Source organism: Scyliorhinus canicula, chromosome 1 (genome assembly GCF_902713615.1).
Source record: "Scyliorhinus canicula chromosome 1, sScyCan1.1, whole genome shotgun sequence".
NCBI lineage: Eukaryota > Metazoa > Chordata > Chondrichthyes > Carcharhiniformes > Scyliorhinidae > Scyliorhinus > Scyliorhinus canicula.
In genome coordinates, this window is record NC_052146.1 from 140,252,403 (window position 1) to 140,275,736 (window position 23,334).

A 23,334-nucleotide genomic window follows, 5' to 3' on the forward strand; every position below is an offset into this window, starting at 1 on the left:
TGAAGCCTTCCTGTGTCGGGAGTATGGAGTCTACTTCTGTCCAAATTTCTGAATTATTTTCCTGTAAAGTTTTATGAAATAAACCCCCGTCCCTAACTTATAAAATAAATGAAAAATAAAATGAGTAAAATAATGAAAAAAATTAATAAAGCCACCCCCCCCCCGAACTTTTAAAACAAATAAAATGAATAAAATAAATGAAAAAAAATAAAAATCAAATGAATAAAATAAACGAATAAATGAATAAAAACCACAACAGAACTTGTGAAACAAAAAGCTGTAACCGTTTTTTTAAAATAGCGGCCGCACTGCGCATGCGTGCCCGATTATCAATGCGCATGCGCAATGCAGCCGAATTTTTTTTACATGTTCGCGGAATGCGCACCGATCATAATGCGCGCATGCGCAATATGGCCAAATTTTTCTTTTTTTAACATGTTCGCGGCCGCTTGCAGCCGGCGTTATGAAAAGACGGCTGCTGCGCGGGGATTTGTGCAATCGGGCGCGCCGCAGACAAGGACTCCGCGACCCTCCCGACACCCGCCCGCGGGTCGTGCCCCCGACTTTAGATGATAGTGATCGTGTGTTTGGAAGGTGCTGTCGAAGGAACCTTGGTGAGTTCCTGCAGTGCATCTTGTAGATGGTACACACTGGTCCTGCTGTTTTGCACACCAGGTTAGTCCAGTTATGTGGCAAGTTACTCGTCACAGCATTCCAAGCCTCTGATCTGTTTTTGTAGGCTATGCCCTGTTCAGTTTCTGATCAACTGTAACCCTTAGGATGATATCGGGGGATTCAGCAATTGTAATATGTTGAGGAGCAATGGTTAGATTGTCTCTTGTTTGAGATGGTCATTGCCCAGCATTAGGTGGTGGGAATGTTACTTACTACTTGTCCGCCCAATCTGGGTGTTGTCCAGGCTTTGCTACATTTGAACATGGACTGCTTCAGTATCTGAAGAGTCACAAATGGTGTTGAACATTGGACAATAATCAGCGAGCATCCCCACTTCTGATTGTATGACAGAAGGAAGGTCATTGATGAAGCAGCTGGAGATGTTTGGGTCCAGGGCAGTCCCCTGAAGAATTCCTGATGTAAAACGCCTGCCTCACCTCTGTGCTTAGGTGTAAAATATCCCATGGCATGATTTCACGGAAAATCAGGGAATTTAATCGCTGGTGTCCGGGCCAATATTTGTCCCTTATGAACATCACAAATAGATTACCTGGTCACTATCACACTTCTATTTGTGGGTGTTTGCTGTGCACAAATTTGCTGCTGCATCTTTATAACAGTGGTTGCACTTCACATTTACTTCACTAGTCTGTAAAATGCTTTGAGATGTCCGCTGGCCATGAAAAGCACTATATAAATGGAGGTGTAATGATCACAAATGAAGTTATAACTGGAAGGGAAGATCCCATAAAGGAACTGTGGCTCAAGAGACCATAACTGTTACTAAAACGTGGAGGAACATAGTCACAGGATTCTGAACCATACCTTGGTTTGTGTTCACTTAACTCCAGACTTCTTGGATACTTCTTCTCTCGTTTCCTTAAGTAGCTGGACTTTAGATTTCCGTAATCTGTTTTCTTACCCATTACTCCATAATATAGCTTTTCTTCTGCCAAGGCTAAGAATAGTATTCCCTCGTTAGCCTTCGAAATCCAATTGCTTCTCGCAGAACTGTGAGAGCTTCCTTCTCTCTCACTACCTATCTGCAACTGCAATCAAATTAGCTAAACTGAAACTTAAAAACTTCTCTATCATACAAGGCCCCAGTTGCTAAGTAACCAATGCTGGTTTATTTATTCTTCATGCATAGCCCTCTTTCAGCACAATAGAACTTAATCAACCCTCACACACACAAACAACTTTGTCCAGCAGTCAGCATGAATCTAACTACAGGTTTTACCCTTCCAGGCACAGAAACATTAAACTAAACCCACTTAAAACTATACATTATGTCTAATGTTTGCCAATGCAAATATAAATCCCTTCAAAGTCCTTTATTTCCCTGAAGCAAATCCTCTTTGCCTTTGTTTTACACCCGTGCCCAATAACTTCACCACCTTAACTAAAGTGTACAGTTAATTTTAATTCATTTTTTTCTACTTTCAGTTTCAGGCTGAGGAGTTGCCTCAGGGAAAAGTTTGTACATTACAGTAATGTAGTATACGAATTCTTGCTTTGTGTGGATGTGCTAGTTCCTCAACCAAACTGCAGGTGGAATAAAATACTGACCTCCGATCCGGGGAATGAAGGCAGTTGCAAAATCGGATTTTACATTTTCAAAATCAAATGCGGCACTTCCAGAGACAGCGTTGTAAAGCAACCGATGAATTCACAGTAAGATTCCACTGCGTGCCTTGTAGTTTCTGCAAGTTCAACACCAGTTTAGTTCTAACATATATGGGTGCAATATAAATACATACATTTTCTGGTGACAGTCTCAGCCAATGCTGTGTTGGTAAGTTTTGTTGGACAAGTGACACTTTACAAGGAGATAAACAGAGGTCTTTAGTTGAATTCAACCTCTGCCATTCCATGGTCTGAACCTTTCACCGATCGGACACACGGACTCAGTGGACCCAGAAGGGGACGTTAAACATGTTCCTGGTTGTGTTCTGCTCCGTGGCGCAATTCCACTAGCCGGCCAATTAATAGTCATCTCGCTGTGAAACGTTAAGCACTGCTGGGAATGACAGGAAGAGGATGAATGCCAGGAAAAGGGAAGCAGTGAGTTGGCACTTCTAACGTGCTCTCTCAGTGGGACAACCACTGCGGAGCTGTCTCAGGGAGCCGATGGTCCGTGAAAATTAAATATCAATGTAATAACTAAACCATGCGTGTCTAGACAGCACAATCATATTTGGGCCTCAGCCTCCAGGCATCTCTTTAAATATTCTTTCAATCCACCCTGATTGAGATTGCAGCTAAAATGTAACGGCCATCTGACCAATCGGCCGACCCGCCAACCATAAAAGCAGATGTGCCACAATTAATTGCATTCAATTGGCCTCTTAATGGGCTAAATTATCTGCTTGATTGTCAGCGAGCACCATTCCGACTCACACAGCCCACCGACTAAAATATTGCTTGTGTGCGCAATGACATCAGGACGTGCGCCCGCGCCTTTTCTGGCGTTTTCATGTGCTTCTAGGTCAGTCACACACCCACCCAAGTGACTTCAAATTCTGGCCCATGTGTTATTGATACTTTAGTCCAAAATTCCTCGAAATGTGCAATAGCTTAGAATGTCATGGTCAAATTCCTCATAAACACTGACGCCAGCACAATTCGCTTTTGAACAGCTAACCGAATAACAGAGGTCGATACCATTGACACAGAGAGAACAAGATCTCCATTGTAATTTATATGTTTTCAAATAAGATAGCTGATTTTGACCATTTTGCCAACAAAAACTCTCTCTCCAAAGTTACCTTCATTAAGTGTTGAAAGGCCATGATATTCATCAGAAATGAAAAAAAAAACCTGAATATTCTGCAAACCCTCAAGGGTCAGACAAGCTCTCGTAGCACTGGAATAAACTTGTATTAGTTACTCAAGCCCAAGGGAAAATATGTCCAGAAAAATGCTAAAAGAGACCTTTCGCTGTAATCCAAGATAATGAAACACATGCCACCTGTGAATCACAAGGGGCAACAGATTCTGAGTCACGGTCGTACATGCTGTCAATCAACCTAGGCATAATAGGAAAAATGTAAATCAACCATTAAGATAGGTCAAAAATAGCACTCCTGCAGCATAACAATGAGAAAAGCCCTTCTCAAAATCATTTTAATCTAATTGTGCTCTTTTTGTCAGTCACCGCATAAAGACAATGCTTGATCAAGTTATATATTTTGTCAATGATCTATGCACAGTAAACCATAAACAAACACAAGGACAACAATTATCACTCAGCTCATTTGGAGGAGACATTAGACCGAAGCCTGACTGACCTCTCAGGAGGATGTTAATGATCCCTTGGTACTATTCCAAGGGGGAGCTTCTCCCCAATGCCCTGTCAATGTGTATACCTCAACCCACATCCCTAAGAAACAGATTATCTGGCCATTATCATGTTACCGTTTGTGAAACCTTGCTGTGCACAAACTGCAGCCACATTCCCCATGCGACTGCCTGTTTAAAATGTAATTTAATTGCTTGTGCAGCATTTGACATGTTTTGAGGTCATGAAAGGCACAGCATAAATGTAAACCTTGTCATAATAATGAAGGAAAACACCAAATTATATCGAAAAACTTGATCTTTAAATAAGAGCTGTGAGGTTTATTTTAAGTGGACATACAATCACGAAGATAGCTGAGGATGTTCAGTCAACCACTGGATACATTGCTGGGGTTGAGACAATGCAACGCCACCCTGTTTCCAGACAGGATATTTCTTACCATCTCCATTAGAGACAAAGGGACATAATGACCATCTCAGCTCGAGGGATCCTGTGAGTAATATCCAGATAAAATTGTGGATTCCATCTTTCACTTGGAATACACAAAGAATATGTTTGAAGCTAACTGAAAGCCACCCAGGTTGTTTGTCTGTGTGTTCTCTATTAGAAGGTTCTGGAAGTTTTGACAAAGGTAAAAAAAAACAGCAGGCACACTCAAATGCCCCTTCCAAATGCCGTTTTTGCAGGTATCTCTCTCTCTGACTGTGGAAATTATCCCTGTCAGCAAAAGAGCACAGTTGAAAAGAGAACTGGAAAGTTTATTTGCCAAACTACAGAACATTGGGATTGCAAAACCAACTATTTAGCTGCTAGAGTCAACTCGACTGAAATTTCAAATTATAACGGCCATAATGATTCAGCATCTACTCCTTGCAAGTCAAGGACTATTCGGTATACTTTTTTCATTGCTTACATCGGACTCAATTCTGACTTCTAATCTGTGTGAATGCATATATTGTGTTTCACCATTCTTTTTGTTGCATTTACTAATTAATAAACTCACTCTACCTTTAACTCTAGAAGCTTGAATAAATTGTCTCCTTTTCATACAAAACTATAGGAAAGGCCAAGTATAACAAATTTCGGCAGGAGCTAGGGAATGTGGATTGGGAGCAGCTGTTTAAGGGTAACTCCACATTTGAAATGTGGGAGTCTTTTAAGGAATGATTGATTAGAGTGCAGGACAGACATGTCCCTGTGAAAATGAGGGATAGAAGTGGCAAGATTAGGGAACCATGGATGACGGGTGGAATTGAGAGACTAGCTAAGATGAAAAAGGAAGCATACATAAGATCTAGGCGACTTAAAACTGATGAAGCTTTGGAGGAATATCGGGAAAGTAGGACAAATCTCAAACGCGCAATAAAGAGGGCTAAAAGGGGTCATGAAATATCTTTGGCTAACAGGGTTAAGGAAAATCCCAAAGCTTTTATTCGTATATAAGGAGGAAGAGGGTAATTAGAGAAAGGATTGGCCCACTCAAAGACAAAAGAGGGAATTTATGCGTGGAGTCAGAGGAAATGGGTGAGATTCTTAATGAGTACTTTGCATCGGTATTCACCAAGGAGAGGGACATGACGGATGTTGAGGTTAGGGATGGATGTTTAAATACTCTAGGTCAAGTCGGCATAAAGAAGGGGGAAGTTTTGGGTATTAAGGTAGACAAGTCCCCAGGTCCGGATGGGATCTATCCCAGGTTACGGAGGGAAGCGCGGGACGAAATAGCTGGGGCCTTAACAGATATATTTGCAGCATCCTTGAGCACGGATGAGGTCCCTTCATAGATTATCATAGAATTTACAGTGCAGAAGGAGGCCATTCAGCCCATCGAGTCTGCACCAGCTCTAGGAAAGAGCACCCTACCCAAGGTCAACACCTCCACCCTATCCCCATAACCCAGTAACTGGAGAATTGCTCATGTTGTCCCTTTGTTTAAGAAGGGTAGCAGGGATAATCCAGGGAATTATAGACCTGTGAGCTTGACGTCAGTGGCAGGCAAACTTTTGGAGAAGATACTGAGGGATAGGATCTATTCACATTTGGAAGAAAATAGACTTATCAGTGATAGGTAGCATGGTCTTGTGCAGGGAAGGTCATGTCTTACAAACCTAATAGAATTCTTTGAGGAACGGTGTTGAGGGTGGTAGGATCCAGGGTCAAACCGGGCTGGAGGCTCGCAATATTTGGGGTGGGGGCTCGCAATATATGAGGAGCCGGGAGTGCAGGAGGCGAAAGAGGCCGGCATTCTGCCCTTTGCGTCCCTAGTAGCCCGGCGGAGGATTCTTCTTCAGTGGAAGGATGCGAGACCCCCAAGCGTGGAGGCCTGGATCAACGATATGGCGGGGTTTATTAAATTGGAGAGGGTGAAATTTGCCCTAAGGGGATCAGTGCAGGGGTTCTTCAGGAGGTGGCAACCATTCATGGATTTCCTGGCAGAACGGTAGAAATAAGGCCGGCAGCAGCAGCAACCCAGGGGGGGGGTCCCTTTGTTTTGGGCTGAAGGGATGTGTATATTTGTTTTTTGCTAATGTCGGGCGTTATTTTATTTCTCCTTTTTTGTATACGGGGGGGGGGGGGGGAGGGGGGGGGGGGTGGTTGTTCTTTCTATTCTTAGTATTTTCTGTTGCTGATATTTGTGAAAATTTGAATAAAAATTATTTTTTTTTAAAAAAGAATTCTTTGAGGAAGTGACAATGTTAATTGATGAGGGAAGGGCTGTAGATGTCATATACAAGGACTTCAGTAAGGCGTTTGATAAAGTTTCCCATGGCAGGTTGATGGAAAAAGTGAAGTCATATGGGGTTCAGGATGTACTAGCTAGATGGATAAAGAACTGGCTGGGCAACAGGAGACAGAGAGTAGTGGTGGAAGGGAGTGTCTCAAAATGGAGAAAGGTGACTAGTGGTGTTCCACAGGGATCCATGCTCGGACCACTGTTGTTTGTGATATACATAAATGATCTGGACGAAGGTATAGATGGTCTGATTAGCAAGTTTGCAGATCATACTAAGATTGGTGGAGTTGCAGATAGCGAGGAGGACTGTCAGAGAATACAGCAAAATATAGATAGATTGGAGAGTTGGGCAGAGAAATGGCAGATGGACTTCAATCCAGACAAATGCCAGGTGATGCATTTTGGAAGATCCAATTCAAGAGTAAATATACGGTAAATGGAAGAGTCCTGGGGAAAATTGATATACAGAGAGATCTGGGAGTTCAGGTCCATTGTACCCTGAAGGTGGCAACGCAGGTCGATAGAGTGGTCAAGAAGGCATACAGCATGCTTGCCTTCATCGGACGGGGTATTGAGTACAAGAGTCGGCAGGTCATGTTACAGTTGTATAGGACTTTGGTTAGGCCACATTTGGAATACTGCGTGTAGTTCTGGTCGCCACATTACCAGAAGGATGTGGATGTTTTAGAGTGGGTGCAGAGGAGGTTCACCAGGATGTTGCCTAGTATGGAGGGTGCTAGCTATGAAGAACGGTTGAATAGATTAGGATTGTTTTCGTTGGAAAGACGGAGGTTGAGGGGGAACCTGATTGAGGTCTACAAAATTATGAGAGGTATGGACAGGGTGGATAGCAACAAGCTTTTTCCAAGAGTGGGGGTGTCAATTACAAGGGGTCACGATTTCAAGGTGAGAGGGGGAAAGTTTAAGGGAGATGTGCGTGGAGATTTTACGCAGAGGTTGGTGGGTGCCTGGAATGCTTTGCCAGCGGAGGTGGTAGAGGCGGGCACAATAGCATCATTTGAGATGCATCTGGACAGATATATGAACGGGCGGGAAACAGAGGGAAGTAGATCCTTGGAAAATAGGCTACAGATTTAGATAAAGGATATGGATCGGTGCAGGCTGGGAGGGCCGAAGGGCCTGTTCCTGTGATGTAATTTTCTTTGTTCTTAGTTTGAAAAGGTATCTGTGCAAAGGGATCCTTTTATTTTTAGATTAAATCTTGTTGCGACCAACGGAGGGGGTTGTATAAAGGCAGGGAATGAGTTCATCCCACCTCACCCACCCAGATTTGGAACAATTTGAGATATCCCAGCCAGACGGTGACAAACTGAGGGGCCTGCCTGCTTTAATGACTTTGGGTAACCTTACCAGAGTGGGTGGTCATGACAATCCCCTTCCCTTTGAGAACCACATTCACTTCAGTGAGATAAAATACTTATCTCTACGTTGTACCCCATTTATGATGCAGCAATGCTTCAATTGGATGTTTGACTGTCAGAGATAGGACTGTTCCATGAATGAGGCCAACCTTATGTTGTGCATTGCCAAGCTGCCCTAGTTAGATACAATGCACTTCAACCTGCATTTACTGCTTGGCTTCAGAAGTCAGCTGTATCAGCAATAGCACTGCAATTTTTAAACTGCTGATCAGAATGAATCAACCCCCAACCTTGGTGGTGATGATGCCTTGATCCATCTCTTGACGTATAGAGAATTTGGGAGCACCAGAGCCTTCATACAGAGAAAATATTCTGCTGGAACAAAACAGCTGCACCTGAAAATCCACTGCAATGTAAACTTGCCTTTGGAGACACAGGAAATGCTGCCACGACACAAATATAGCTGAAGGGAGTTTCCTGCATTCCATTACAGCAGCATCTGCTGCAGCGCCCATTGTTCTGTCCCTTTAGTCATCAAGCATGTTACATCCGAGGCCACTGCCCTTCCCTGACACCAGACATTGTTATGACAATTGCTGCTACTTTATCATTGGAACCAGCAGCATTTTCAGCTCATAAATTTGTCAAAACCTGAAACATCTCAGGGTTATTTCAGACGAGTTGGTAACCCTCTCACCGTTGGATTAAAACGTTATGGGCACAAATCTATTCCAGAAGTAGAGAGAAGTAATCTGGGTTTACAATGAGTGCTGCATTGTCAGAGTGCCATCTTTTGGATGAGGTTTAAAATAATATCTCAACTTCCAGCTATAGAGATTGGAACAGTGGGACACATTCAATAAGGAGAAAGGGAGAGTACAGGGCCAACTTGGTCCAATAAAGATAAAGAATGGGACCAACAAATCCAATGAACCCTGAATATTGAGGGACATGCAGCATTAGATAAAGAGAAAAGGGAGACTTATAGCAAATATCAAGGGTTCAAAACAGCCCTATCGGTGTATAGAATGTGCAAAAGGGAACTTAAAGGAAATTAGGAGAGCAAAAAGGGATCATGAAAGGATACTGGCAGGTAACATAAAAGAAAATCCTAAATTGTTTTACAAGAACATTAAGGGTAAAAGGATAACTAGGGAAAGGGTAGGGCCCATTGAGGACCACAGAGGTAATTTGTATGTGAAGCCAGATGAGGTAGGTAGGGTTTGAAATTAATACTTTTAGTCACTGTTCACTAGTGAGAGGGACGGTGTGGGTATAGAAGAGGAAGGACTGTGATAAATTAAGGAAATGAACATAGACAGAAAGGAGGTTTTAAGTAGTCTGACCGACTTAAAAGTGGATAAATTTCCAGTGCCCGCTGTTGAGTGAGGCAAGGGAGGAAATAGCAGGGGCACTGGCAATAATTTTTAATTCCTCTCTGGCTGCAGGAGAGGTGCCACTGGACTGGAGGAATCCGAATGTGGTAGTATTATTCAAAAAGGAAGGAAGGGATAAACCAGGAAACTACAGGCCAGTCAGTCTAACCTCAGTAGTGCCAAAACTATTGGAAGTAATTCCGAGAGACAGAATTAATCAGCATTGGAAAGGCAGGGATTAATCAAGAACTGTCAGCATGGTTTTGGTAAGGGAACATCATGCCTGACCAACTTGATTTAATTTTTTGAAGAGGTAATGAGGTGTGTAGATGAGGGCAATGCATTTGATGTGGTCTACCTGGGACTTCAGCAAAGCCTTTGATAAGTTCCCACTTGGGAGACTGATAGCAAAGGTAAGGGCCCATGGGATCCAAGAAAATTTGTCACATTGGATCAAGAATTGGTTGAGTGGCTGGAAGCAGAGGGTGATGGGGGAGGAGTGTTTTCCTGACTGGAAGCATGCGTGCAGCGAGGTCCCGCAGGGATCAGTGGTGGGACCTTTCTGGTTTACATAAATGATTTAGACATGAATGTAGGAGGGTTGAACAGTAAATTCACAGATGATGCGTAAATTGGTGGGGTGGTAAATAGTGAGGATGATAGCTTTCGATTACAGGAGGATATAGAGAGGCTTCTCAAATGGGCTGATCGATGGCAAATGGAATTCAATCCAGATAAGTGTGAGGTGATGCACTTGGGCAGGACAAACAAGACAAGGGATTACATGATGAATGGCAGGACCCTGGGAAGCACCAAGGGTCAGAGGTACTTTGGTGTGCACGTACACCAGTCCCTTAAGGTAGAAGGGTAGGTCGATACAGTGGTTCAGAAGGCATAGGGTATACTCACCTTTAATAGCCAAGACTTAGAGTTCAAGGGTAGGGAGGTTATGCTGGAACTGTATAAAACATTAGTTAGGGCACAGCTAGCTTATTGTGTGCAGCTCTGGAATCCACATTATAGGAGGGGTATGATAGCACAGGAAAGGGTGCAGAGGGTGGTGCCTCGACGAGAGAGTTTTAGTTATGAAGAAGATTGGATAAACTTGGATTGTTTTCCTTGGAGCAGGGGAGACTATGAGGGGACAGAGCAGCATAGTGGCACAGCAGTTAGCTTTGCTGCCTCACAATGCCAGGGACCCTGGTTCAAATCCGGCCTTGGATGACTGTCTGTGTGGAGTCTGCACTTTCTCCCTGTCTGGGTTTCCTCCAGGTGCGTTGGTTTCTTCCCACGGTCCAAAGATGTGTAGATTTTGTGGATTGGCCATGATAAAGTGCTCCTCAGTGCAGGTTAGGTGGGTTATGGGGTTATGAGGATAGGACAGGGAGTGGACCTCAATACAGTGCTCTTTCAGAATGGCCTTCATCTGCACTGTAGGAATTCTATGGTTGAAATGCATAAAATTATGAGGGATAGTCGACGTGAGGAAACTTTTCCACTTGGTGGAGTAATCAGTGACCAGGGGGCATAGATTTAAGGCAAGGGGCAGGAAGTTTAGAGGGGATGTGAGCAAAACCCTTTTCACCCAGAGGGTAGTGAGAGTTTGCAATCCACTGAAAGAATGGTGGAGGCAGAGATCCTCATAACATTTAAGAAGTATTAAGGTGTGCACTAGCGATGCCAAAGCACACAGGGCTAGGGCCAAGTGCTGGAGAACGGGGTTAGAATAGTTAGCAGGTTGTTTTAGACCGGCGCAGATGTAAGGGGCCGAAGGGCCTTTTCTGTGCTGTCGAACCTCTCTGACACTACGAAAGAGGGTTTTAAACTAAATTGTGGTGGTGGTGGGGGGAGGGGGGGGGGGGGGGGGGGGGGGTCATGTGGGCAGAGAAATTGAATTAAAAGAAGCAAATAGTACTGGGTACTGTGACAGGAAGGGACAGAACATACAAACGCAAAGGTAAACCAGCAAATAATGTAAGAGCGGGGACAATGGTAAAAAGAGAGAATTAAGGCTCCTTACCTGAATGCATTCATAATAAGATGGACAAATTTATAGCGCAAATAGAGATAAATGAGTAACAGTTATATGATTGTAAAATGACCATAGCCTAACATCTTAAAAAGGCAGGAAGAAAAAAAGAAAGGCGGTTGGGTAGCTCTGTTAATGAAGCATGAGGTCAGTAGTGAGAAATTATCTTGCTTTGGAGGACCAAGATGTTGAACCACTTTGGATGGAGATTAGAAATGGCAAAGTCACTGATAGAAGTGGTTCATAGGACCTCTGACAGTGGCTACTCTGTAGCACAGAGTGTCAATCAAAAAATAATGTGGCCTTGTAAGAAAGGAACTGCATTAATAGTGAATGATTTCAATCTTCATGTGGATTGAATGAATCGAATTGGCAAATGTAACCTTGAGGGTGAGTTCATATGATGCATTCAGGATAATTACTGAGAATAACACATTCTGAAACATTCCAGTGAACAGGCTAGTTTAGGATTAGCTATGTGTAATAAGAGAGGATTGATTAATTACCTCACAGTAAAGGACTTCTCGGTAAGAGTGATCATAACATGTAATAATTTCATATTAAGTTTCAGATTAAGAATTGAGTCTAAAACTAGAGTCTTAATCTTAAATGGAGACAATTACAAGGGTATAAGTGACCAGCATTCATTTTAGTTACTCTATGGAGGCAATAGATAAGAACTGCATTGACCTCCTGGGCAATCGTGTGTCAAACCAGGGAGATGAGGTTGGCCTGCTTACTCAAGCCATCTCTGGGGTAGAGAACATGCCTGTGGGCCAAGACTCCTCGAATAAAGGCCTTGAGGGCCTGAGTGGTGAAAGCAAGTGTGGCCTTCTCCTTGAGGTTATTCATTTTTGCAGCTTCCTGACATGTCGGAGGGTCTCCTGAAGACAGGGGGGCTGGAGAGAGTAATACGAATGAGCTGAACTGGTGTTTAAATCTGGCGCCAGGACCTTCGAATCCCCCAGATGATGGCAGATTGATGAATCAGCTGCCAGCCAGCCAGATGATTTGGAGGCCAACTCCCCATTGCATAATTAATCAGGTTTCACGCACATGTAAAGTACCTGAAAAGGCCGACAGGAACGAAAACGAATGCGGATCGCTTTGAGGGTGAAACTGGGGAATTAATAATGGGAAAACAAAGGAATGGCAGAGATTTTGAAAACTATTTGGTGTCTGGCTTCACAGTTGAATACAGTTGTTGGTCAGAATGGCAGGATCCGGCGCCAGATTCTGGGCGTGGAACCCAATTAAGGGGAGGGGGGGATTGGAGTGGGTGCGTGATGGAGAGGGTAGGCTGGGGAGGGTGAGTGATGGAGAGGGTGCATGCCGGGGAGGAGAGGGGTCGGCGAGTGATGGAGAGAGTGCATGCTGGGGAGGACAGGGGAGGCCGGGGAGGGCGAGTGATGGAGAGGGTGCGTGCCGGGGAGGAGAAGAGGTGGGGTTTGGGGAGGGTGTGAGCCGGGGAGGGCGAGTGATCGAGAGGGTGCGTGCCGGGGAGGAGAGTGGGGATTTGGGGACGGTGCGTGCCGGGGAAGGGGGAGGGGTGGGGGTGTCCGCCTGGCCATGAGCCAGCTGGCGACAGTCGCGACCATGCAGCCCATGGCACCTGGCTGCGGGGGGGGGGGGGGTATGGGCAATGGTGATATGTTGTCTATCCCCTCCACCCCCACCCCCTGCGGGCCATTATGTTTGGTCATCACCCAGCGATGTTGGCCGCCGTGGCGAGAGCCGCACTTCTACATGTTGCCCTGGGGGAGGAGGAGGAGCATGCCAGGGAGGCGGTGGAGGCTGCCGCAGAGGAGTGTTCTGCTGGAAGGCAGGTGGCAGCCGCCCAGACTGGAGGGCCACCCACACGACAGGACAAGGAGGTGGAGGTGGTGCCACGGCGACGGAGATGCCCGATGAGGCCCCGTGTGTACCGGCCCCGCTCATCGTACCAGGACCTCACGGACCGGGCATGCAGGAGGAGACTCCGGATGAGCCAGGAAACCATGGCACACATCTGCGACCTGATGGAACACCTAGCACCACGTGGCACTGGGGGAGGACACCATCTCCCCGTGGCCATCGAGGTTACGGTGGCCCTGAACTTTATGCCACGGGGTCATTAGAGGCGCCGAGTGCGGACCTGTCCGGCATCTCGCAGGCATCGGTGCATCCATGCAGTGACAGATGCCCTATATGCCATTGCAGATCGCTACATCCAGTTCCCTGTGGACCGGGCCAGCCAGGATGCCCGGGCAGCAGGCTTTGCTGCTGTGGCCAGGATGCCCATGGTCCAGGTGATGATCAATGGGATGCACATCGCCGTGCGGCCACCAGCGGATAAAAGGGCCGTGTTCACGAATAGGAAGGGGACCTACTCCATGAATGTGCAGGTGGTCTGTGACCACCGCATAAGGATCCTGCACGTCTGCGCCCGGTACCCGGGCAGTGTACATGACTCGTTCGCATTGGCACAATCTTTCATCCCCGCCATGTTCGAGGGACCCCCCCCCCCCCCAGCTGAGGGGCTGGTTGCTGGGTGACAGGGGTTACCCGTTGTGGTCGTGGCTGATGACGCCTATACGGAGGCCACAGACTGACGCGGAGACCTGCTACAACAATGCCCATGCAGCGACCAGGGGTGTGATAGAAAGGTGCTTTGGGCTGCTGAAGATGCCCTTCAGATGCCTGGACCGCTCTGGAGGGACCCTCCAGTACCAGTCAGATAGGGTCGGCCGCATCGTTGTGGTTTGCTGCGTCCTGCACAACATCGCCCAGCAGAGGGGCGATGTGCTGCAGGCAGAGGAGGGGGAAGGAGAAGAACAGAACAGCAAGATGAGGCGCAGATCTGCCCAGATGAGGAGGATGGGGGCAGACGGGGTGGACATGGAGGCGAGGCTGCCCACCGTCATCAGCTGGTCCAGCAGGCACAGGACAGGCTGATAGCCGCCCGGTTCACGGACTAGGGGGAGCGTGGAAATCGCCAAGTATGGGCACAGACTTGACACTACGGCACCAGCCTACCACCCTCACACCACCCCCCCAACACCAACCACCCTCACCCCATCCACCCACCAGCCTACCACCCTCACCCCACCCACCAGCCTACCACCCTCACCCCACCCCCCCAACACCAACAACCCTCACCCCACCCACCCAACACCAACCACCCTCACCCCACCCACCCACCAGCCTACCACCCTCACCCCACACAACCAACACCAACCATCCTTACCCCACCCCCCAACACCAAACATCCTCACCCCGCCCAACCAACACCAACCATCCGTACCCCACCCGCATGCACACCACCGCTCAATTGCACATCCACCTGCCGTACAACGGGCCGGGCTCACGTGGTCGCCGGTGGAAGCGGGTCTATTGTAGACCATGGAGGATGATGGCAACCTGCTCTGCGATGGGCTCCGGCTCTACATCATTGGACAATGCCTGATCCATAGCCACAGTACCACCATCCACCCGGACCGTCCCTGCATGCGGCTGTGACACTGCTGCGTACGGTCCAGTCGTCTGCCCGGGGGGGTGGCGAGGGTGACCCGAGGGGAGGGGAGGGCACACTCACCTGAGGCCGATGTTCTATCACCCCTCACACACCCACTGGCCCTCACCTCACACCACACCCCCGCACGCATCGGACAGAGCACAAAGGCAGCTTCTGTAGGTGTGAAAGTGATTTTAATAACAAACAGTTCATTCACGTGCCCTGGCCCCTATAACTAATCTGTGCCCTGCACCCATGCAAACTTACTCAGTGACTAATGTTTTGGCCTTACAGGCCCTATGACTACGTCTTGGTGGTTCCACAGATGGTACAGCAGAGATGGAGGTGGAGCCCTGTGATTCTTGCCCTGTGACTAGGGACCCCTTTGGAGGCCGTTTCCTGGCGAGGCGCGGCCTAGATGGGCCAGGCTGCAGCTCGGGCGACTGGGATGGCGAGCGGCCAGCCTGTCCTGCCCATTGCCCAACAGATGGACCTGGGACGGAAGGGGGGGGGGGGGGGGGGGGGCAGAGCCCGAGGTGTCGCGATGTTCCGCGATCTCCCCTACAGGGGGACACGGAACGGCCCCAGCACCTCCTCCTCCCTCAGGGTGCCCGATGGTCCCCAGGCCTCTCCATGGGTGTCGGGGATGCGAACGGACCAAGCTCCCGACACCCTCCCACGACACCTGGCGCTGCCAGTCCTGGAGGCCCGCCCTGGTATCAACAAAGGTCTGCAGGTTTGCAGAAATGGAGCTCAGGGAGTTGGCTATCCCTGTCTGTGTCTGGGCGACGCCGGCCAGCACCTGGGCAATGGCGCCAATGCCCTCAGCGATGGCCTGCAGAGACTGAGCCATTGCCTGCTGGGAAGGCCACGGTGTTGAGCGCCTCTGCGATCTGCTGCTGGCTCTGGCTCATGGCTGCCTGTGAGAGGGCAGCCATGTCCTGGGCCACGGACGCCGCCTGCACGGAAAGCCCCATACCTTACATACTGCGACCCACGTCTGACATCATTGCGCCCATTGCCTCCACCGCGGACGCCACCCATGCGGTGTCGGCCTGGGTGGCACGTGTGACCGGCACCATTCCCTGCTCCTGCACACGGGTGGACTACTCCACCTGCATCTGCAGTTGCCGCAAACCGGCCGTCAGCCCCTTTGGTTGTCCCTTGGTCCGTGACTGCATCGGGTCCATGGGTGGGTGTGGTAACTCCAGGAACCCGGGACCCGTCTGGGCGGCAGATGGTTGCCTGCGCCAGGCTGCCTTCCGACCTCCCGGCTCCTCGGCTGCTCCTGCCTCCACCTGCTGTACTGGGACGACTGTGTTGTGCCCACCAGTTAGTGTCCCAGATGCCTCATTGCTAAAGTGCCCAACCGAGGTGAGTGTCTCTGCGATGGTGGAGGGTGTAGGAGATAGCAGTGGCGTAGTGTCGTGCTCCTCATCCGACCCGAAGTCCAGGGTCCCTGGAGTGGTGATTCCTGTCCATCCATCCCCCTGTGTGGGGATGTCGTGTGCGTCAGTGTCCTGGGTGTTGGTGCCCTGGGCGTCAGTGCCCTGGGCGTCAATGCCCTGGGTAGGTATGCCCTGTATGTGGGTCTCCAGGGTGATTGTGCCCCGTGTGTCAGTGTCCTGGGTCGGCTGTGTCAGGGGCCTGTTGCTGTGGCTGCCGTCCTTATCTCTGGGTGTGGCCCGTCGGCATCGCCATACTCGCACTAGATGGGGGCGGCGTCGTATGACTGATGGGCATGGTCTGTCCCTGGCTCATGTCCGCCCTGGGACGTCCTGAGGGCGGTTGGCATCCGCGGGGACAGGTGGATCGACATTTGGTCCTGCAATACACAATACAGCATGCATGGTTAGACACGCAGAGAGGATAGGGGGAAGGGGGGATGGGGGGGGGGGGGGGGTTTGCCTGCAAGGTCCAGGACACTCTCCTCATGAATGGTGAGTGGTCGCAGTTTGGGTGGACCCCCTCCGGTCCTCTCACTCTCCTAGCTGTTGCGAGCGGGCTTCTCCTGTGGGGGGCAGGCGGGTGGCAGGGATAAAGGACAACAGTGTTAGGCAGACATACACATGGTTGTGTGTATGGTGGCAAAGGTTCACAACCCATCCTGCCACTGCAGCCTGCATGGGTGGGTGCAGCTATGTCAGTTGCACCTAGGGCTGTGCCGCCGCCCATCGGGGGTGGGGGGGGAGGGGGGGGGGGTCCTCACCCTGGCTGCCCTGATAAGGTCATTGACCTTCTTGTGGTCTCCTGTCCTTTCCTGTCACGCCACGGCACTGACGGCCTCTGCCACCTCCCTCCACAGGCGCCGGCTGAGGCGTGGTGCGAACCTGCGGCCGTGTCCGGGGTACAGGCCTCCCTCCTCTGCTCCACTGCATCCAGAAGCACCTTGATGTCCCGCTCCTGGAACCGCGGTGCTGCGTGGCGGGCGGCCATTTTGCCGGGTGTTTGGTGATGCGATGCCACAGGGCGTCAATGACACTGTGCGCGTCCGTGATGAGTGACGCCGTCGCGAATGGCGGCACGCCGCTGCAAGCCCATTCCCGGCCAGAGAATTTCCGCCGTTTCACGGAGAATCCCGCGAGTTGCCTCTATTCCTCAGCTTCCTGTTGATGCTCATACTCCTTTGCCCTTGTCCCCCAGGCAGTGCCTCCTGCTGGAGCTGCGCTCACCGACACCTTTCCTTCCTTCACTTCCTGCATCAAATGAGGATTATGAGAAAAGCTCCCCAGACCATTGGATCCGTTCTCACTTTTGCCATATTTCTGAAAAGATATATTAAATGGTGAAAGGGTGCAGAAAATACAGATGTGAATGAAAGACCTGTGGGGTGAGTGGGACTGCTGAGCTTTGGCAGCTGCGATTGAATTGTTCCTCAGACGACCTTCCCCCTGGGACTCTAACACACACGCACACACACACACACACACACACAGAGGTTGACAGCATTTCATGCGACAGATGTGACACCCTTGAGGGGGGTGAGAACTTGTGAATTACATGATTAAACCAATGTGGTTCTGAACTCCACTCACTGACCTGGCACAACCAGAAGCTTTCAGTTGCTCATGGTGAACTAATGGAATCCGTTTGGCCAATGATGAATGGCATTAATTGTTAACGCATGATTCACCTTCGCTGATGGGATGGCAGAATGAATGTAGTTGTACGCCTTCACTCTCCAAGGCTGCATTTCTGCCTTCCACGATGCAACAATCGATGTGAAGCTATTGCCTTTTGTCTACCCCTTTAAAAACACTAAATTAAAACTCTGGCTTGTACCTGTCCACTGTAGTGGCGCCAACAGATGACTATGCATTCCAAGAAGTAGCCCCAGAGCACAGTTTAGCAGTATTCCCACACTTCAATGGAATGCATCTTACTTTTGGTTTTAGAATGTGGAATTTTATGTGAGTGTTTAGATGGTGGTGCTACACCTTTATTATAGGAGGGGGTTTGACCCTCCCACCCTCATTGTTTGTGAGCTTCCAATTTACCTGGAGCCTCACAATGTACAGATAGAGATGTCACCTGTTATTCTCCAGCCTTCCCCACTAATACTGGATTCTGTCATTGCGGTGGTAGACACCGAAACATTCCCCCCCCACCGAGACCATCACCAGTGAGGTACCCCACGTGAACTTGTAGCAGCCCCATCTGGAGGCTGTGCGGACGGTAATTTACAGGAGTTTCCCCCAACCCCATGTGCCAGCTTCAAATCCCTGCCCTCCATCCTATATTATGTGTTTCCTATCTACAGGCTAAGGACGCTCCCTGTGATCATCACCATACCCTCTGCAGCCCAATGCAGAACCCACCAAGTGCAAGGACATTGACTGGAGGACAGCTCTGCACACCAAGCTGTGTATTTTTCCTGTGGTACACACAGCCCTTGCCTGTTCCTGCAGCTGGGGTACACCAAGCTTCCAATGATTGCTCCTGCTGCATGGCCGCTGCTCTTCTGTGCTGTCTCCCATCTCTAACTTCAGACTGATGTTCACATGGCCCCTGGACTGTCCATCATCGATGACTCCTTTCCAGTTCAAGGCAGGAATGTCTGCACTCTGACTCCTGTCTGCCAACCCGAATTTAAATGTAGCCTTAGCATAGTTCAGGGTGGTATGGTAGCATAGTGGTTAGCACAATTGCTTCACAGCTCCAGGGTCCCAGGTTCGATTCCCGGCTTGGGTCACTGTCTGTGTGGAGTTTGCATGTTCTCCCACTGTGTGCGTGGGTTTCCTCCGGGTGCTCCGGTTTCCTCCCACAGTCCAAAGATGTGCAGGTTAGGTGGATTGGCCACAATAAATTGCCCTTTCTGTCCAAAAAGGGTAGATAGAGTTACTGGGTTATGGGGATAGGGTGGAGGAGTGGGCTTAGGTAGGGTGCCCTATCCAAGGGCCGGTGCAAACACGATGGGCCGAATGGCCTCCTTCTGCACTGTAAACTCTAGGATTGTATGATTCTATGATGATAGTTCCCATTTTCAAAGAGGATAATGAACAGCAGCAACCTTCACAAAGCACTGCATCCCCAACCTATTTAGTGTTCATGCGAACCATCCCATCCCAAATATGCCACACAAGTATACTGCCACCATACTCTGGAGCCTGCGGGCCTCCCCTTCCAATAATACATGTGCTCTCCCTGAGATCCCCACTTGTTTATCTGCATTTCATGCAGCCTTGTCGGGGTCCAGCGTCCTCTCCTCGGTCTTCCTTCTGCCTTCTATTATTTCTCTTCTTCATCCAGCCCTTGCACAACCCCCCCATCTACATTAGCCTTTGCCTTCATCAGGCCACCAAGCCCCCCACTTCCCTCCCCCTCCCCAACTAACACCCCACCCCTCAGTTGAACTTCGGATCTTTGTTACAATGGCTGCATGAATCCCGCGGGCCAGTGCTATCCAGACACACACTGGCATGTGGCACCAGACACAAAGAGACCCCTACAGTCCCCAACCCCAGGCGCAGTACTGAGTGTTAGAGACATGGGCGGAGGATCAATGGGTCCAACGCCACTGTGCTGTCCACGTAGACCAACTCGACATGGAGATGGAGGGCAAAATGTCGCAGCAGAGTGGTGAACTGACCACAGAGTCTCTTGAAAACTAAGGAGCACCTTGGGCTATGAGGATGTCTTTCCGCCTCTGATCTTCGAGTAGACATTCTTGAAGGCGGCCTTCAGGATGCGAAACAGTGCAGAATTGGCGAGCAGAAACTGATAGCCAAGTTCCGCACGCATGAGCACGGCCTCAACCGGAACCTTGGATTCATGTTGCATTACATTCACACCCCACCATTTGGCCTGGGCTTGCATAATCCTACCCACTATCCAGGCTTGAGACCTCTTTAACCTGTGATTATCCCTCTCTCCAGTCGCACCGTCTGGACCTGTAAAGACTTAATTACCTGCAAAGACTCGCATCCATAGTATCGTCTTGCATCATTGTCTTTGTCAATATATATATTTCTGGAACCCACCTCTTCATTCACATGAGGAAGGAGCTGCACTCCGAAAGCTAGTGATTTGAAACAAACCTGTTGGACTTTAACCTGGTGTTGTAAGCCTTCTTACTGTGCCCACCCCAGTCCAACGCTGGCATCTCCACATCAAGAATTTGGCAGATGGAACATAATGTGGAAAATGTGAGGTTGTCCACTTTAGGAGGTAAAATAGAAAAACAGCGGCTGGAATTCTCTGGCCGTTGGATTTCTCTGTTCCTGCTGGCAGTACACCCCCACCCACAGGTTTCCCCGATGGCAGGTGGTGGCTTCAATGGGAAATCTCACTGACAAGCGACAGGAGTATAAAATCCCACTGCCAACAAACAGAGAGCGGCCAAGGGGACCAGATAAATCAGCCCAGAGTATTATTAAAATGGAGACAGGCTGTATGTAGAAAGCAATAGGGCAGGATTCTCCACCCAGCGACGCCGGAATCATGAATCGTAGTCAGGCGCAGAATGGGGTGTCAGCCGAAAATCGAGGGCAGCATCAGGCGCCCACAGAAATGCCATGCTCCGGCGCCTCGACGGCAGCGTGAATGTGTTCCTCGCCTTGCGCCAGCGTTGGCATGCAAATGGGACAGTAATGGCAGATAGAATATCATGAACAGGCCCGACCAGCCTCTGGCCACCTGCAATGCTCCACCTTTGCCAGGTGGAAGTGACACCAGCACAGTTCACTTGTGGTATTTATTAATGGGAAGCGGGCACCGTGGCTGCTGAGGGTGAGAGAGGAGGTAAGACACGCGTTCAAAGGTGCAACTGTGGGCTGCCAGTTGCACCGCTGGCTGTGGGGGTGTGGTGGTGGGGGTTCCCTAATGATCCACTTGCATCCAGCTATGGGCCTGACACCAAATTCTCTGGACCCTGGTAATTCTCCAGTCCTCTGGGCCGGAAATCACGTGGGCATGGATCATTATTGGTATTTACCAGCATGGCCTTGATGTGGGCTAAGGAGGTAACCCCCTAGCCCCAAAAGTCCATCCAAGGGCCTCTATCACTCCCCCCCACAATGCATGACCAGCCAACTCCTGCCCTACCAGAACCCGCACCATCCCCCCGTTACACCCCAAAAATGGATGACACCCCCAGAGACACCCCTAAAATGGGAGACACCCCCAGGCACCCCTAAATAGGGAGACCCCCCAGAGTCCTCCCCTACAGCAAGTAACTCACCTCCGGACATTCCCCCAAACGCCTGTCCACCATCTACAAGGCACAAGTCAGGAGTATAATGGAATACTCTCCACTTGCCTGGATCTCCACTCCAACAATACTCAAGTTGCTCAGCACCATACAGGACAAAGCTGCCCACTTGATTGCTGCTCCTTCCACAAACATTCAATCCCTCTACCACTGACGAACAGTGGCAGCTGCGTATACCACCTACAAAATGCACTGCAGTAACTCGCCAAGGTTCCTTAGAAAGCACCTTCGAAACCCACGACCACTATCATCTAGATGGACAGGAGCAGCAGATACCTGAGAATCCCACCACCTGAAGGTTCCTTCCAAGTCACTCACCATCCTGACTTGGAAATATATTTTTTTTAAATTTAGAGCACCCAATTATTTTTTTCCAATTATAGGGCAATTTAGCGTGGCCTATGTTATTCTCTAAGTCTGAATAAAGATTGTAGACTTCCAGTAAACATAAATACTTTATTCAGTAGATTTGTTCTGTTTCCAGAGCTTAACTAGATATAATACAGCCAAAAGGTATGACCAGTGAAGCTAAGGTAAGCTGCCTATGCTGAGCTGTCTCTGTCTGCTGCTGCTCCCTAGCCCTATGCTTCTGAAAGAGGCGGATCCTCCCTTGGGCTGGACCCTTTATACCCGTCTCTGATGCTGCCCTCTAGAGGTGCTGTGGCTGTTACATCTGTCCGCAGTCCCTGGTGTATGTGCAGATGTATGTACAGACGACTACATGGCCAATCCACCTATCCTGCACATCTTTTTGGGTTGTGAGGCTGAGACCCACGCAGTCAGGGGGAGAATGTGCACACGTCATATGGACAGTGACCCAGGGCCGGGATCGAACCCGGGTCCTGAGTGCCGTGAGGCAGCAGTGCTAACCACTGCTCACCATGCCGTCCTCCGAGTTGGAAATATATCGCTGCTCCTTCCCTGTCACTGGGCAAAATCCTGGAACTCCCTCCCTAACAGCACAGTGGCTGTACCTCAGAGACCTCAGGGACTGTAGCGCTCCAAGAAGGCAGCTCACCACCACCTTTTGAAGGGCAACGAGGGATGGGCAATAAATGCCGGCCTAATCAGCAACGCCCATAGCCCGTAAATTATTTTTTAAATAAAAGACCCCCTGGATATGGAGACTTCCTCAAGAACCCGTATTCAGAGGGTCCCATTGCGGGGACCTCCCTTTGTCAGACATCTCTGTAGGGGGGCTCCCCTATCCAGTGGGTCTCTGGGGTGCGTCCTCCTATCCATGAAATTTCTTGGAGGGGGGGCGCTGATGGATCAGTCACCCCCGTAATTGGGGAAGTGGAAGGGTCCCAGAAAATCCAGGGATGGGGGGCTGAATCACGATGCTGCTTTGTGAAGATGGGGGGGTTGGATGAGAGGTGGATTTACTAAAATGTATTAGATTCTGAGGCAGGTTGACAAATCAATGCTGCGATCATGTTTTGCCCCATGAGAGAAACTAAAACACAGGGGCATAGTTAAAGAAAAGGGGTGGCCAATTTAAGATGGAGGGGAAGAGAAATTAATTTTCTCAGAGAACCATTTGTCTTTGTAATTCTCTTCCACAGAGAGCAGTGGAGGCTGAGTTATTAAAATGACGGAGTATGGGGGGGATGGTATCTGAAGGACATTGAGTTT

At 49.2% G+C, this 23,334-nt stretch overlaps 1 protein-coding gene across 6 annotated transcripts in view; it reads right to left on the reverse strand.

Annotated features, from left to right (window-relative positions):
• The window catches only part of dlgap3 (discs, large (Drosophila) homolog-associated protein 3), a 1,017,459-nt gene that overhangs the window by 961,457 nt on the left and 32,668 nt on the right, over positions 1–23,334 (reverse strand). Inside the window, exon 2 of one of the 6 annotated variants that reach the window (XM_038801094.1) lies at positions 2,245–2,378. The exons of the other annotated variants lie outside the window; for them this stretch is intronic. The gene's annotated coding sequence lies outside the window, so the exon portion shown is untranslated. The remainder of the gene's footprint in view (positions 1–2,244; positions 2,379–23,334) is intronic. 6 annotated transcript variants of the gene reach the window in all.